This window comes from Nerophis lumbriciformis, linkage group LG15 (genome assembly GCF_033978685.3).
Source record: "Nerophis lumbriciformis linkage group LG15, RoL_Nlum_v2.1, whole genome shotgun sequence".
NCBI classification, from domain to species: domain Eukaryota; kingdom Metazoa; phylum Chordata; class Actinopteri; order Syngnathiformes; family Syngnathidae; genus Nerophis; species Nerophis lumbriciformis.
Window position 1 is genome coordinate 5,382,501 of NC_084562.2, and position 16,046 is coordinate 5,398,546.

At 42.3% G+C, this 16,046-nt stretch overlaps 1 protein-coding gene across 2 annotated transcripts in view; it reads left to right on the forward strand.

Annotated features, from left to right (window-relative positions):
• The window catches only part of LOC133615993 (synaptotagmin-7-like), a 464,522-nt gene that overhangs the window by 336,307 nt on the left and 112,169 nt on the right, over positions 1-16,046 (forward strand). The window lies entirely within an intron of this gene.

Here is a 16,046-nt window from a genome sequence, read left to right on the forward strand (position 1 = left end):
GTTATGTCAGCGGATATCTCCATATACACTTATTTTTCCACTATAGTCAATTGCATTGGTTTTCACCAAAATATCTCATATTTACAGACTTACAGAGTACTGTATTTTCCGGACTATAAGGCACACTTAAAATCTTTTTTCTCTCTCTGAACTCGACAGTATTATTATTATAACCCGGTGCACCTAATGTACGGAATAATTCTGGTTTTGCTTACCGACCTCGAAGCTATTTTATTTTGTACATACTGTAATGATAAGTGTGACCAGTAGATGTCAGTCAAACATAAGAGATACATGTAGACTGCAATGTGATGGCAGTCACACAGCCGCAACGCTTGATGGATTGTACTGTGCTTCAACATACAAGTATTATTATGGTGTGTGTATAAGGTAAAACATATTATCTGGCGTTTTGTTTCGCAATATTATGCAAAAGCAACTTTTTTTACTTTCTGGTACCTGCTGATCTGTATTTGGGCTCTGCATAAGTCCTGAAAAATTGTGCACGTCCGCCTTTGTAGTCAGTGCCGACACCGTAGTCGATAAGCTTCTTATTTTTCTCTATCTTCTTGTTATGGGACATTCATCCTCCCCTGTTGCCATTTCTAATATAAAGTAGTGTAAAGTTATTTCTTATATCTGCCATGAAAGCACTAAAACGTACCGGTGTAGTGAGTTTACATTATTCACCCAAGGAACTTTAGTTATTAGAGAGTTTTGGTCGGACGGTTTTTCACGGGACACATTTACGGCGGATGAGGAGATGCTGCTCCTTTATTGATTTAAGTAAAGTTTGAATGTCATTAAAACAGTTAGCTCCATCTTTTGACACTTCTTCCACTCCCGTCCTTGCACGCTACACCGCTACAACAAAAATGACGCTGCCGAAGGTGAGCCACGTAAATAAGAACGGCCACAAAACGGCGCATCCTGAAGCGACTGTCAGAAAACATAATCTATGCAACATTTTGACCAAAGAACCCCCATTACATGTTATGTAGACCACATGTGTTTTCAATTCAGAAAAAAAATATATATAATATGACTCCTTTTACTGCGCCCTATAATCCGGTGCGCTTTATATATGAAAAAAGATTGAAAATAGACCATTCATCGACGGTGCGCCTTATAATCTGGTGTGCCCTATGGTCCCGAAAATACGGTAGGTCTTTATGAAAGTCTCTAAAAAGAAGGAATTAAAAAAAAAAGTAAAATGAAAGTTACAAAATATTGACCCAGTGATGTCTAAACCTTCTGTGACGTGGGGGCACTATCCACCAAGCAGGTTTAGGCAGCCGACCTACGAGCGTAACTTTTTCGAAAGAGTAAAAATATATAAGGACTTCTACATGACGCAATCTCGGGAATTGTAGTGATCGGTATTTTATGGACCCCACTGATCGCCTTATATCAATCTTTGAGGGTATGGTAGAGGTTTACCTAAAGAGAGCTTTGCAGGAGTCTATCTTGTTGTAAGGCGCACTGGCTCATACATGCTAAAATACTTCGCTGTACAGGCCAGTCAGAGGAAGGGGCCTGCTCCAAACTGTTCCCACAAGGTTGGGAGCATGGAATTGTCCAAAATATTTTGGTATCTTGGAGCATTTAAAGTTCCTTTCACTGGAACTAAGGGGCCAAGCCCAACTCCTGAAAAACAACCCCACACCATAATTCCTCCTCCACCAAATTTCACACTCGGCACAATGCAGTCCGAAATGTACCGTTCTCCTGGCAACCTCCAAACCCATGACAGTTCCACGCTGGAAATCACTGAGCTCTTGAGAGCAGCCCGTTCTTTCACAAATGTTTGTAGAAACAGTCTCCATGCCTAAGTGCTTGATTTTATACACCTGTGACCGGGCCAAGTGATTAGGACACCTGATTCTCATCATTTGGATGGGTGGCCAAATACTTTTGGCAATATAGTGTATGTATGTTATGTATTATATGCTACATTGCAGTGTTTGTCTTATTTTCTATGATCGTGAAGTGGCGATCGATAAAGATATATTTACCAAGCGGGACTTCCGTTTCCAGTTTAAGAGTGAACAATGCTAACAACAATACAAGTGGCTAATTTGGCGCTAATGTAGCTTCACCGTAAAAATCAAGTTGACCAACTTTTGACAAACCAACTTTTTGATGCACTTCATCCTCAACTCCTCCTTTATAATCTCCTCATTTGTTAGACTTTGATGGTACTGTAATTGGAAAAAAAAAAAAACAGTTAGATGTAGCATTCAGGCTAAAATGACATCTATTAGCTATCAGCAGCTGTCCCAGCAAAGTGGAGATTAACTCAGTTGATGCACATCATTCTTGACATTAATAATACAGTTTTGACTGAAGTGATGTGGAGTGCTAGGACGGAATGCTAACAACACGACTAATGGTTGTAGCTGTGAGTGTCAAGTTGACCAAGTGTTTGCAGAACAAGTTTTCAGTACATGAAGGTCCATTTGTCCATTTGTAATTACTCAAGACGTGACAAAGTATTTCCACGTCGTTGTCGTGTTTTAGTGGCCGTCCGACGGCCATAGCAATGATGCTTGGGGGATCCCTCAGGGTAATCTACAATAATCTATAGTAGAACACACTAAAGGGTGAACAGATTTTGATGTATTAATGTATGTATGTAATAATATTAATCCTACTCCGCGGGAACTTGTTTATCACGACTAGGCCTGGAACCAATTGGCTACAAAAAACGATGGACGACTGTAATCCGTTCCAAAAACGTCAGACAAACACTAAATCGTACGAAAATGTAAGCAACTTTTCCCAAAATGAATTAAATAAATCTAAATAATCCGTTCCAAACACATACAATTTGAATACAAAACACACGTCTACAACACTAATATATCCTATTGCGTACCACAAGGATCAATACTGAGACCAAAATTGTTAAATTTGTATACAAACGACATTTGTAAAGTTACAAAGACTTAGAGTTAATATTATTCACAGACAATACAACTGTGTTTTGTTCAGGAGAAAACACACAGAAGCTAATACAAATAATAACAGAAGAAATTATTAAATTAAAGGGGAACATTATCACAATTTCAGAAGGGTTAAAACCATTAAAAATCAGTTCCCAGTGGCTTATTTTATTTTTCGAAGTTTTTTTCAAAGTTTTACCCATCACGCAATATCCCTAAAAAAAGCTTCAAAGTGCCTGATTTTAACCATCGTTATATACACCCGTCCATTTTCCTGTGACGTCACACAGTGATGCCAATACAAACAAACATGGCGGATAGAACAGCAAGGTATAGCGACATTAGCTCGGATTCAGACTCGGATTTCAGCGGTTTAAGCGATTCAACAGATTACGCATGTATTGAAACGGATGGTTGTAGTATGGAAGCAGATAGCGAAAACGAAATTGAAGAAGAAACTGAAGCTATTGAGCCATATCGGTTTGAACCGTATGCAAGCGAAACCGACGAAAATGACACGACAGCCAGCGACACGGGAGAAAGCGAGGACGAATTCGGCGATCGCCTTCTAACCAACGATTGGTATGTGTTTGTTTGGCATTAAAGGAAACTAACAACTATGAACTAGGTTTACAGCATATGAAATACATTTGGCAACAACATGCACTTTGAGAGTGCAGACAGCCCATTTCAGGCGCGCTAAGAACATATATTTTTCCACGATTTCAGCACTCAGGTTAACCATACCTAAATAGACACAAAATACTGCATTACACAAGACTACCCGAATGTACTCGAATGATTGAAAAAAATAAATGTTTTTAAGCTAAATTATTGGTAAACACAGTTTATGTATAATCCATCCATCCATTTTTTACCGCTTATTCCCTATATTCTGTAGACATACCCTCATCCGCTCTCTTTTCCTGAAAGCTGATCTGTCCAGTTTTGGAGTTGATGTCAGCATCTGCTTTGAGTGTCGCAGGATATCCACACATTCTTGCCATCTCTGTCGTAGCATAGCTTTCGTCGGTAAAGTGTGCGGAACAAACGACTGACCCTTTCGTCGGCTTTCCCCACACCCTCGTATTTTGAACAAATTTCGTCCAATATCTTGCCACTTTCGCATCTTTGGGCCACTGGTGCAACTTGAATCCATCCCTGTTTGTGTTGTTACACCCTCGGACAACACACCGACGGAAGTGAGAAAATGGCGGATTGCTTCCCGATGTGACGTCACGTTGTTACGTCATCGCTCCGAGAGCGAATAATAGAAAGGCGTTTAATTCGCCAAAATTCACCCATTTAGAGTTCGGAAATCGGTTAAAAAAATATATGGTCTTTTTTCTGCAACATCAAGGTATATATTGATGCTTACATAGGTCTGGTGATAATGTTCCCCTTTAAAGAGATTGTTCGATAAAAACAGACTATCCTTAAATCTTAGTAAAATGTAAATAATATTAGTGGTTTCCAGTATAAGAGAAAGTCAAACACACATAGAAAAATAACTAAATATATCCTGAAGAACTAAATAGAAGAGAAAAATCGAACTTAAAACATTCGTAGGCACGTACAACACTTAAAAACATTTAGCATATCCATCCATCCATCCATCCATGTTCTACCGCTTATTCCCTTTGGGGTTGCGGGGGGTGCTGGAGCCTATCTCAGCTACAATCGGGCGGAAGGCGGGGTACACCCTGGACAAGTCGCCACCTCATCGCAGGGCCAACACAGATAGACAGACAACATTCACACTCACATTCACACACTAGGGCCAATTTAGTGTTGCCAATCAACCTATCCCCAGGTGCATGTCTTTGGAGGTGGGAGGAAGCGGGCATATCAGTATGTGGAATTCAATTATGGAATGGTTTAAGTAAAAAAAATCAAACAATGTGCTAATATGATCCAGTTTAAGAAACTGTTCAAACCTAAAGTGTTAACTAAGTACAAAGAAGAAGAACCATAATTAACTTTTTAAAATTATTGATAATCTCATTCATCTCATTATATGAAATACAACTTACTTCACTATTTATTATGTTTTTTTATTTTTATTTATGGAGTATATTGTGAGCAAATTAAGAACAGGAAGTGCACATAGGTGTTAGCAATTTCTATGAAATGGAAAAGGGGTAGGATTAAATAAACTCTGCATCTACCTTCTCCTTTTTGAACATGTTGAAAAGAGAAACAGGAAATTGTGATGTATCATGTTGTAACTGTGTGCATGTTCAAAATAAACGCAAACCATAAACCATTTTACAGAGAATAATTATAGATTTGCATGGAAAATAAAGTGAAACACATACAAATGGATACTTACAGAGAATAATTATAGATTTGCATGGAAAATAGAGTGAAACACCTACAAATGGTGACTCAAATGGATACATTTAACATCACTTGTATTTTTACTATTAAATCAAATTAATCTTTATCTATACAGCACTACTCATATACTGTACATGCAAGTGGCAACACAAAATGCTTTACACTAAAAAAAGAAATAAGAAGAAAACCCATGCAGTACATACAAACACACACACACACACACACACACACACACACACACACGCACACACACACACACACAGTACTATTTACCATAACAAAAACTAAACCCCTGACAATTGGGGAAAAATTCAACTGTCGAGACATCCACACTGGAGAATACCTAAATTTAAAGTCATCTAAAAATAGTATTAAATGTATAATAATATATACGTAAAAATAAAATATAAATCATATATCAATCAAACATATCATAGCCGTAATAACAGCAATAAAGACTCTTGTGGCAAACTATTGAATTATTTCATAAATGCAGTAGTGTTTCTCACCTTCTTTATCAAAGTGTTGGCCCCATGGTGGATTATATCACAGTCCTAAAAAAACATCCGCAAAGTTGGGCTGTATGAATACGAAGAATATATAGGAAAACAGGAGGCAATTGTTAGTGCAACTTTCCGTCCAAAGCCAAATCATACAAAAAGTTGGTAGTACAAAAACTGAAGTACCACAATATGACCTTTCCACATGTTACTATCAGACATGACTAATACCCAGTGGTATGGAATTTGCAATTTCACAAACATTTACAGGAAAAAGTTGCACAAAACCTCAGACACAGACATGTTGTCACACGAGGCACCTCAGCTGATCTCGTATTTCACCAAACCCAAGTTTAGTCACAAACAAGGGATTGTATCGGTTTTGCATTTCTTTGGATTTTGGCAATATTTATTCCATGATAAGGACCCGGCCTCATCAAAGGGGCTTTTGGGGGAAAGCACGAAAGAACAGGAGAAGGAGTACAGTACAGTGGGACCCGTTTAAGTTTAACAAACTCATCAAGTTCTGGTCCACCGAGATTTTGTTATTGCAAAAAAGTGCTGGCGTGAAAAAACATGGTCAACTGTCTTTGTCAACATAATATTTGAGACCTAAAGGGGCCATTTCTATGAAAAATAGGTCAGTTTATGTCGACGTGTTTTGTAATATTGTTAGCTTCTTCATTATCGCTACAACACCAGCAATATAGCTACTGTCAAGTTACACAGCATTGAAACCTGCACACACTGACTTCCTGTTCAGTGTAAAGTAAGCTTCAAAATGAAAGGAGAACTTCACATTTTTTTACGTTACCGATCATTCACAATCACTATTCGAAACAAGAACACACATTTTTTTTCTCTTTTATAGAATGAATAGAATGCCTTTTTATTGTCACTATACACAGGTACAATGAGATTAAAAGCAGCTCCAGTGTCAGTGTGACAGTCTATAAATATGCAAAACATAGGAAAGAAAGAAAATAAATAGTGCAAAAGGAGGTAAGGTGCACAGTCCAGTCCTGAGAACGAAGGTTCTAAATGTGTTGTTTAAATATTAAATATTATTTATATAGAAGCATTCAGACTGTGGGTGGAAAGTAAAAATTGCACACATGGAGGTGCTAAACTAGGGGTGTCAAACTCAAATACAGAGTGGGCCAAAATTTAAAACTGAACAAAGCCGCGGGCCAAGGTTGAACAAATTAACCTTTTAATAGGGACCCAAACATGCTTTGCATTGAATATTGAACAAGCAAGGCTTATATAACTTTATAGTGACATGCAAAATCGAGTTTCAAATAATAATAATAATTCAAAAATATCAATGGCATATCAAATACAATTTAAACAAAAATTGAATGCCTCTTTTCTATTTGCAGCCTTCTGAGGTAAATATCAACATTAACTTTTTCCACAGGCTAATAAATTTGAAAATAAAATAACAATGAATAAACTAACCAATCAGGACTTTAAACTGCTCAGTTTACAACACACTGATCAAATCTGATGTGCCCAAGCCAGATACCTGCCATCTTTTCTTGGATGCTAATTCATTAATGTTGGGGCTCAGGCTTTGAGATGAGGCAACCTTCATTATCGAACGAAGGTGTTCATCAGTCATTATATCTCATAGCCCACCCGGACCACAGTCTTGGGGGCGTGCCTTAAAAACACTGCCTTTAACGTCCGCTATGAGCTGTCGTCACGTCCGCTTTTCATCCATTTTAACAACGTGCCGGCCCAATCACAATATATGTGCGTCTTCTGTATGAACACATACGGGAATGCATGCATACTTGTTCAACAGCGATACAGGTCACACTGAGGGTGCCCGTATAAACAACTTTAACAATGTTAGAAATATACGCCACACTGTGAATCCACACCAAAAAAGAATGACAAACACATTTCGGGAGAACATCCGCACCGTAACACAACATAAACACAACAGAACAAATACCCAGAACCCTTTACAGCACTAACTCTTCCGGGACGCTACAATATACACCCCCGCTACCACCAAACCCAAACCCCCCACAGGGTGAAAGCTGTCCTTGATAATGTTTGTAGCTCTGCTGAGGCAGCGGGAGATGTAAATGTCTGTCAGGGAGAGGAGAGGGCAGCCGATGATCCGCTGTGCTGCCTTTACCACTCTCTGGAGCCTCTCCTTGTCTGCAACGGTGCAGCTGCCGTACCATGCTGTGATGCAGTATGTCAGCAGGCTCTCAATTGATGAGCGGTAGAAGGTCAGCAGCAGGTTGGAGTCCAGGTTGTACTTCTTGAGGACTCTCAGGAAGTGCAGCCGCTGCTGAGCCTTCTTATTGATGGCAGTAGTGTTCTCTGACCAGGAGATGTTTTCAGAGAGAAGGACGCCAAGAGACTGGAAGGTGTGGACCCTTTCCACACACTCGCCCATGATGTAGAGGGGGGCTAGGTCAGTGCTGTGTTTCCTGAAGTCAACGACTATCTCCTTGGTTTTCTTGGTGTTCAGAGCAAGGTTGTTCTCTGAGCACCAGTCTGCCAACTTCCGGACCTCCTTTCTGTAGGCTCCCTCGTCCCCCTTTGAGATGAGTCCGGCCACCGTAGTGTCGTCCGCGAACTTCACAATGAGGTTGTTGTTGTGGGTCGGACTGCAGTCGTAGGTGTAGCGGCAGTACAGAAGAGGGTTCAGCACACAGCCCTGTGGGGAGCCGGTATTCAACGTGCAGGTGGTGTTGCTTATTGCAGGCAGGACAGGATGACTGCCTGGGCCAGGGAGAGATTGAAGATCCTGGTAAAGGTGGAGGTGAGCTGGTGGGTACAGGCTCTGAGCACCTTGCCAGGAACTCCGTCTGGGCCAGCAGCTTTCCTGGGGTTCACTGTCAGGAATACCCCCATCATGCTCCTGTACAGTCAGTGGGGTGGTGGAGGAGCCTGGAGGGCGTGGGGGCAGGGCTGGAACAGATGAGTGCTGCTGTGGTGTCTTGAAGCTAGCAAAGAAGCTATTTAGCTCCTCTGCTAGCGGCGCACTCAGGTCTGCTGTTGACACATCACAGCCTCTGAAGTTGGTGATGTGGTGTATGCCTCGCCAGACCTCTCGTGAGTTGTTGCTGGACAGGTGGGAGTCTATACTCATGCTGTGGTCTGCCTTAGCTTTTTTAATTCCTTTCTTCAGGCCAGCTCGAGCAGCCCTGTACAGAGCTCTGTCACCTGACCTGAAAGCAGCGTTGCGGGCCCTGAGGAGCGAGCGGACCTGGCTGGTCATCCAGGGTTTCTGGTTAGTGAAAACCCGGATGATTTTATCGAGAGTCACATTCCCAATGCAGAACTTGATATAGTGCAGTACCGTTCCTGTGTAAGTCTCTAGATCCTGGTGTTCAAATAAGTCTGTATGGCTGAAACAGTTCTGTATGTCTGACGTAGCATTTTCAGGCCAGGTTGTAATTGTCTTTATGGTGGGTCTGACTTTGCGTCTGAGGGCGGGAGTAGGCTGGAGAGAGCAGGAGGGCAAGATGGTCTGACTGGCCGACATGGGGGAGGGGTGTGGCTCTGTATGCGTGCTTGATATTGGTGTAAACATGATCCAGAGTGTTCTCTCCCCTAGTAGAACACTTTACATGTTGGTAAAACTTTGGCAGTACAGTCTTTAAGTTGGCCTTATTAAAGTCCCCTGCGATAATGTGAACACCATCCGGTTGGACCCGCTGCTGTTCGTTTACGGCGTTCAGCAGGAAAGAGAGCGCTGTGTTCACGTTGGCGTCGGGTGGGATGTTAACAGCCTTGACGATCACTACAGTTAGCTCTCTCGGTAGAAAAAAAGGCCGGCATCTTACAGACATGTACTCGAGGTCTGGGGAACAGTGTTGGTCTATGATTGTCCCGTTGTTACACCAGTTATCATGCACGTAAACACAGAGACCCCCTCCTCTGCTCTTACCTGTCCCAGCGGAGCAAAGTGCGGCCTGCTAGCTGCAGGCTAGCATTGGGGATCCTCGGGTGAAGCCACGTTTTAGTGATGGCCAAAACACAGCAGTCACGAACATAGCGATTTCCAACGAGTAATAATTCCAGGTCGTCCGTTTTATGCACCAGGGATCTGGCATTGCAGAGAAACAGGCTCGGTAGAGGTGGCTTGTGTGGTTGTTTCTTTAGCTGTAGCATAACGCCGGCCCTGCAGCCCCCTTTCTGCTTCCTCTCCCTTCTCCGACTGTGCCGCCTCCCAGACCCGATAACAATCCACGGAGAGCCCGGTGATCTCGCTATGTCTTCTGGGATGTTGTGTGTGTAGTGAAAGCCACCGGAGACCGATATCTGGCATTCGACGCCGATATCCAAAAGTGTCTGGCGGGTGTACTAAGTGTACACAGAACCGAGTGAAAGCACAGGTAAGAAAGAAGTAGAAAAACAATAAAGAATAGCACTGAAGAGGAGAGCCGTTAGCCGTTGACGTATTCTAAATTGTAATACACGGCTTGTCCTAGACCAGTGGTATCAAACTCATTTTGGCTCCGTGCACACGTGGGCCGGACTATTAAAATCATGGCATTAAAGCTAACAAATAAAGATAACTTCAGATTGTTTTCTTTGTCTTACTTTGGCCAAAAATAAAACAAACACTTTCTGAAAATATTACAATAAAAATATAGAAAAAAATACCAGCAGCGGTAAAGTTTAGATCCATGAAGGACAGAATAAAGTGAATGAATGTTTATAACTGAAGAAATGTACATATATGTACAAATTTGTTTTCTTTTGTATTATATTTGTTTTAATGAATTACGTAATGTTTATGACAACCTCTTTCCAAAACACAATATAGAATGTGAGATATGATAAGGCATATATTTATCATTTGTTTTCAACACGGTTACAAAAAAGTGGGACCCCAAAATTTTACTGTGTGACCCATGACTTGATGGGGTCAAGTCATAAAAATTTTGAAAATTCCTAGCGCCAACACTGATGGAGTATTGGTGCGTGCAAAACAGCACCAGGCGGCTGTGGCCTGCGGGCTGGTTATAATACTAATCAAATATCATCACGGGGACCATAGATAAGTAATTCTGGCCCGCGGGCTTTGACTTTGACACCACTGTACCAGACGGCTAACAATGTAGCTTATGGGAGTCATCTCTTCTGCCCATGAAGCCCTCTATAAAAAAACATCCAAAAACTGCCAACAATACTCCATTTACACGTCGTGACCTGAATATTAACCAAGTATTACCGACATTGTTATTGTAAGAGCTAACATTGAGAGCTGGCCGCACCTTGATCACAGGGAGGTACTGTAACTAGTAGGTCTGTGAATCTTTGGGCACCACACGATTCGATTTGATTCTTGGAGGTAACGATTCGATTCAGAATTTATTCTCGATTCAAAATCAATACTTTTTAATTAACATTGGGTGCTAGTTTTATGATTGACTACATTCCTCCATAGAATAGATAACAGCTGTGATAAATGTATACATTACTTAGATAAAAAATGTTTTATATAAAATTATACCCAAGACCTCAACTGGTTGTAATGGATATGATATAGAAACGATAAAAAAGGTTATTGAAGATATTTCAGAACCTTTAACATATATCAGCAAACTATCATTTCAAACGGGCAAATTCCCAGATATAATGAAAATGGTGTACCGGTACCAATTTAAAAGACTGGTGACAAAAAACAGTTTACAAACTACAGACCTGTTTTTTTACTTTCACAATTTTCTAAAATGATTGAAAAACTGTTTAACAACAGATTAGACAGGTTCATGAATAAAAACGAAACACTCACAGATAACCAATACGGATACAGAGCCAACATCTCAACATAAATGGCATTAATTGAAATAACGAAAGAGATTACCAATGCAATAGATAGCAAACAATGTGCTGCTGCAGTGTTTATGGATTTAACAAAAGCATTTGACACGATCAATCATAATATCTTAATAAACAAATTAGAAAGGTATGGAATCAGAAGGTTGATCTTGAACTGGATCCGAAGCTACTTAACCAACAGGAAGCAATATGTGAATATAGGCGAACTCACTTCTACATAGCTGTAAATATTTTGTGGCGTACCTCAGGGATCAATACTTGGACCAAAATTGCTCAATCTCTATATAAATGACATCTGTAAAGTTACGAAGGACTTAAAGTTAGTATTATTTGCAGATGATACAACGACATTTGTTCAGGAGAGAACACACAGAAGATAATACAAATAATAACAGAAGAAATGAACAAATTAAAAAGATGGTTTGACAAAAACAGACTATTTTTGAATCTCAGTCAAATTAAAATAATGCTATTTGGTAACAGTATAAGGGAAAGTCAAACACAAATACAAATAGACGGAGTAGATATTGAAAGGCTAAAGGAAACACATTTTTGGGTGTAATAATAGATGATAAAATTAACTGGAAACCTCATGTTAACATAAAGTAGCAAGAAACACATCAATAATAAATAAAGCAAAATATGTTCAGGACCAAAAATCCCTTCATATTCTCTACTACTCGCTAGTGTTACCATACATGAGTTAATGTTCCGCACACCACATCTTCAAGCACACCTGTGAAGTGAAAACCATTTCAGGTGACTACCTCTTGAAGCTCATCGAGAGAATGCCAAGAGTGTGCGAAAAAGTAATCCGAGCAAAGGGTGGCTATTTTGAAGAAACTAGAATATAAAACATGTTTTCAGTTATTTAACCTTGTTTTTGTTAAGTACAACACTCCACGTGTTCATTCATAGTTATGATGCCTTCAGGGACAATCTACAATGTAAATAGTCATGATAACACATTGAATGAGAAGGTGTGTCCAAACCTTTCGCCTGTACTGTATATACTTTTGGACGTTTTTCAGATTGCTTTATTGCCGAAAATAGAACAAATCCCCATGTTCGCCACCTATTGCCGGTATTTATTTATGATTTAGAATGTATACCAAAAGTAAGACGTGTTTGTTCTTGTCTCACATAAGGATTGCAAATTGCAAAATTAAAAAAAAAAAAAGTTACATTTGAATTGATTTCGCCGCAGCAACTAACAAATGCAACCATTAAAATGTGTCTTAGATTGTGTGGAAGTCTCTGTGTGGGTGGGTTCTCCGTGGACTGACATAATCTGGGGGAGCCCGGGATCCAGGTTTAACAAGTCTTTTATTTTGTATATTTTTAAGCTCAGTGTCTCTTGCGCGCGGCCTCCTGCTCTCTCGGGCATCTGTGCTCTCCTCTCTCCCCTCTCATGGCCTCGGCCCCTGCTGATAAAGGAGACAGGTGATTAGATAACCCGCCTCAGCTGGGCAATCCACTCACCTGTCAGCTGCTTCGCGGCCGGTCCATACACACGCCCTTCCCGCAGGAGGCGCGCCGACCACGCCCCCCTCCACAGATTGTTAGCTACCGATCTGCGCATGTTGTGGATGTTCCCAACTTTTTTGCTAGTTTGTGTTACGTGCGGTGAAGAAGGAGACCGCACTGAGACAGGGACGTCGCTTAGCCTTAGGCGTGTTTTTTAAAATAATAGAATGACGTGTGCAAGTAATCCAAATACGTATGGTGTGACTATGTGTTGGGTTTAGCTGATTGTTTCCAGGAGCTGTTGAAGGTGCGTGTTGAGGAAGGTGCGGATGTCCAGAAAGAGCAAGGCAGGTTCAGAGGTCCGTGGGCAAGCAACAGGTCAAGAGCACACAGCTCGAATCCAGGGAACGAAGAGGAGCTGCAGGGTGACGACACAGGACACAAGACACAGAGAGTAAGGAAGTACATAGGCGAGGAGAGCGAAAGACGTGTAGGGCTTAGTAGCTACGTTCTGGCACTGGAACGCAGGATCCGCTGGCTTATGAAGGACGTGGAGCTTTTCTCAGCGGCAGGTGTGTAGATTGAGGCATGCTCAGAGGAGCGCACAGCAGACTGTGTGGCGGCAGGGGCTTGAGCTGTAACAGTTTGAGTTGCAATACATTCAGAAAAAGATCATTGTCTCCGGACCTTTCTGCAGTGTTCTCCTCAAACTACGTCACCAGTGAATGTTCAGTCGATTTCCAAAGACAGGCAAATATTTCTCAGCGCTATATGCATACTTGCCAACCCTCCCGAATTTTCCGGGAGACTCCCGAATTTCAGTGCCTCTCCCGAAAATCTCCCGGGACAACCATTCTCCCGAATTTCTCCCGATTTCCAGCCAGACAACAAGGCACGCCCCCTCCAGGTCCATGCGGACCTGAGTGAGGACAGCCTTTCGTCACGTCCGCTTTTTCTCCATATACACAGTGTGCCGGCCCAGTCACGTTATAACATCTACGGCTTTTGGCACACACAACGAGAAGGAGACGAAGCAGAAGAACGAAGAAGAGACAGTCATGGCGACGACGAGTAAGAAGAAGAAGTACGCTTGCAAGTCATCAGAGAGGGAGTTGAGCATGGTTAGAAAGATAGTGACAGAGAATAGAACGAGGATGGACAATTCAACCCTAAACTCACTCCTTTCCTGCAAATTCAATTTCACAGATGCTGCCCATACCTATGCTCCTTCAAAGGCTGTGCTACTGGCTGCAAAGCATTGCACTTTCAAATACAACAATGAGTAGAGGAGTGTTATGTGTGTGTGTATATGTGTAAAAAAATGAACACTGAAATGTAAGTATTTATTTTATTTATGTATATATATATATATATATATATATATATATATATATATATAATTTAAAAAAATAATATATATATAGCTAGAATTCACTGAAAGTCTGTCAGGACTTGATCTTGGGAGTTTGCTTTTCCGGGATGCAACGGGAAGTTGGCTCGTGCGAGACGGGAATGGAGGTACATGATTTATTTATTTAAAAAAAAGATCAAACAAAAAGCGCGCACAGTGGCGGAGAATAAACTATGAAAAAACAAAAAGACTATAAACATGGAACCAAAACTTACTGTGACAAGGGACATGAAGCAGGATCATAGAGGAATGGACAGAGCATAAATGTGGTGCGGTATGGGGTGCGAGGTCGTCAGAAAAACAAACTGAAAAACACTGAACTTAAATACTACAGACATGATTAACGAAAACAGGTGCGTGACTCAAGACGTGAAACAGGTGCGTGACGTGACAGGTGAAAACTAATGGTTGCTATGGTGACAAGACAAGGGAGTGAAAAGCCAGAAACTAAACAAAACATGACTTAAAACAAAACATGATTACACAAACATGACAGAGCCCCTCCCTTAAGGACAGATACCAGATGTCCAAGAAAAAACTTAACAAAAGTCATGGGAGGGCGGGAGGGGGACATGGCGGTGGGTCGCCAGCCCAAGTGGCCCCGAATCCACCGAGGCAAAGTCAAGTGGCGGCGGCGAGTGGAACGCCGCTGCAGCAGGCGAGGCGGGCGCCCAGGGATTGGCCACATTCGTGGCCGACTGGGAGGTGGGCGCACTTGGCGTGGCGGGCGACCAGGTAGCGGCCATATCCGTAGCCGACGAGGAGGCAGGCGCGTCGTCAACTTGGCAGGCGTGGCAGCTCGGCGTGGCAAGTCAGGCGGCGAAGCTCGGCGTGACGCGTCCAGCGGTGAAGCTCGGCGTGACGCGTCCAGCGGCGTAGCTCGGCGTGGGTCTTGGTCTTGGTGTGGGTCTTGGCATGGCGGGTCTTGGTCTTGGTGTGGGTCTTGGTCTTGGTGTGGGTCTTGGTCTTGGTCTTGGTGTGGGTCTTGGTCTTGGTCTTGGTGTGGGTCTTGGTCTTGGCATGGCGGGTCTTGGTCTTGGCATGGCGGGTCTTGGTCTTGGCATGGCGAGTCTTGGTCTTGGCATGGCGAGTCTTGGTCTTGGCATGGCGAGTCTTGGTCTTGGCATGGCGAGTCTTGGTCTTGGCATGGCGAGTCTTGGTCTTGGCATGGCGAGTCTTGGTCTTGGCATGGCGAGTCTTGGTCTTGGCATGGCGAGTCTTGGTCTTGGCATGGCGAGTCTTGGTCTTGGCATGGCGTGTCTTGGTCTTGGCATGGCGTGTCTTGGTCTTGGCATGGCGAGTCTTGGTCTTGGCATGGCGAGTCTTGGTCTTGGCATGGCGAGTCTTGGTCTTGGCATGGCGAGTCTTGGTCTTGGCATGGCGAGTCTTGGTCTTGGCATGGCGAGTCTTGGTCTTGGCATGGCGAGTCTTGGTCTTGGCATGGCGAGTCTTGGTCTTGGCATGGCGAGTCTTGGTCTTGGCATGGCGAGTCTTGGTCTTGGCATGGCGTGTCTTGGTCTTGGCATGGCGTGTCTTGGTCTTGGCATGGCGTGTCTTGGTCTT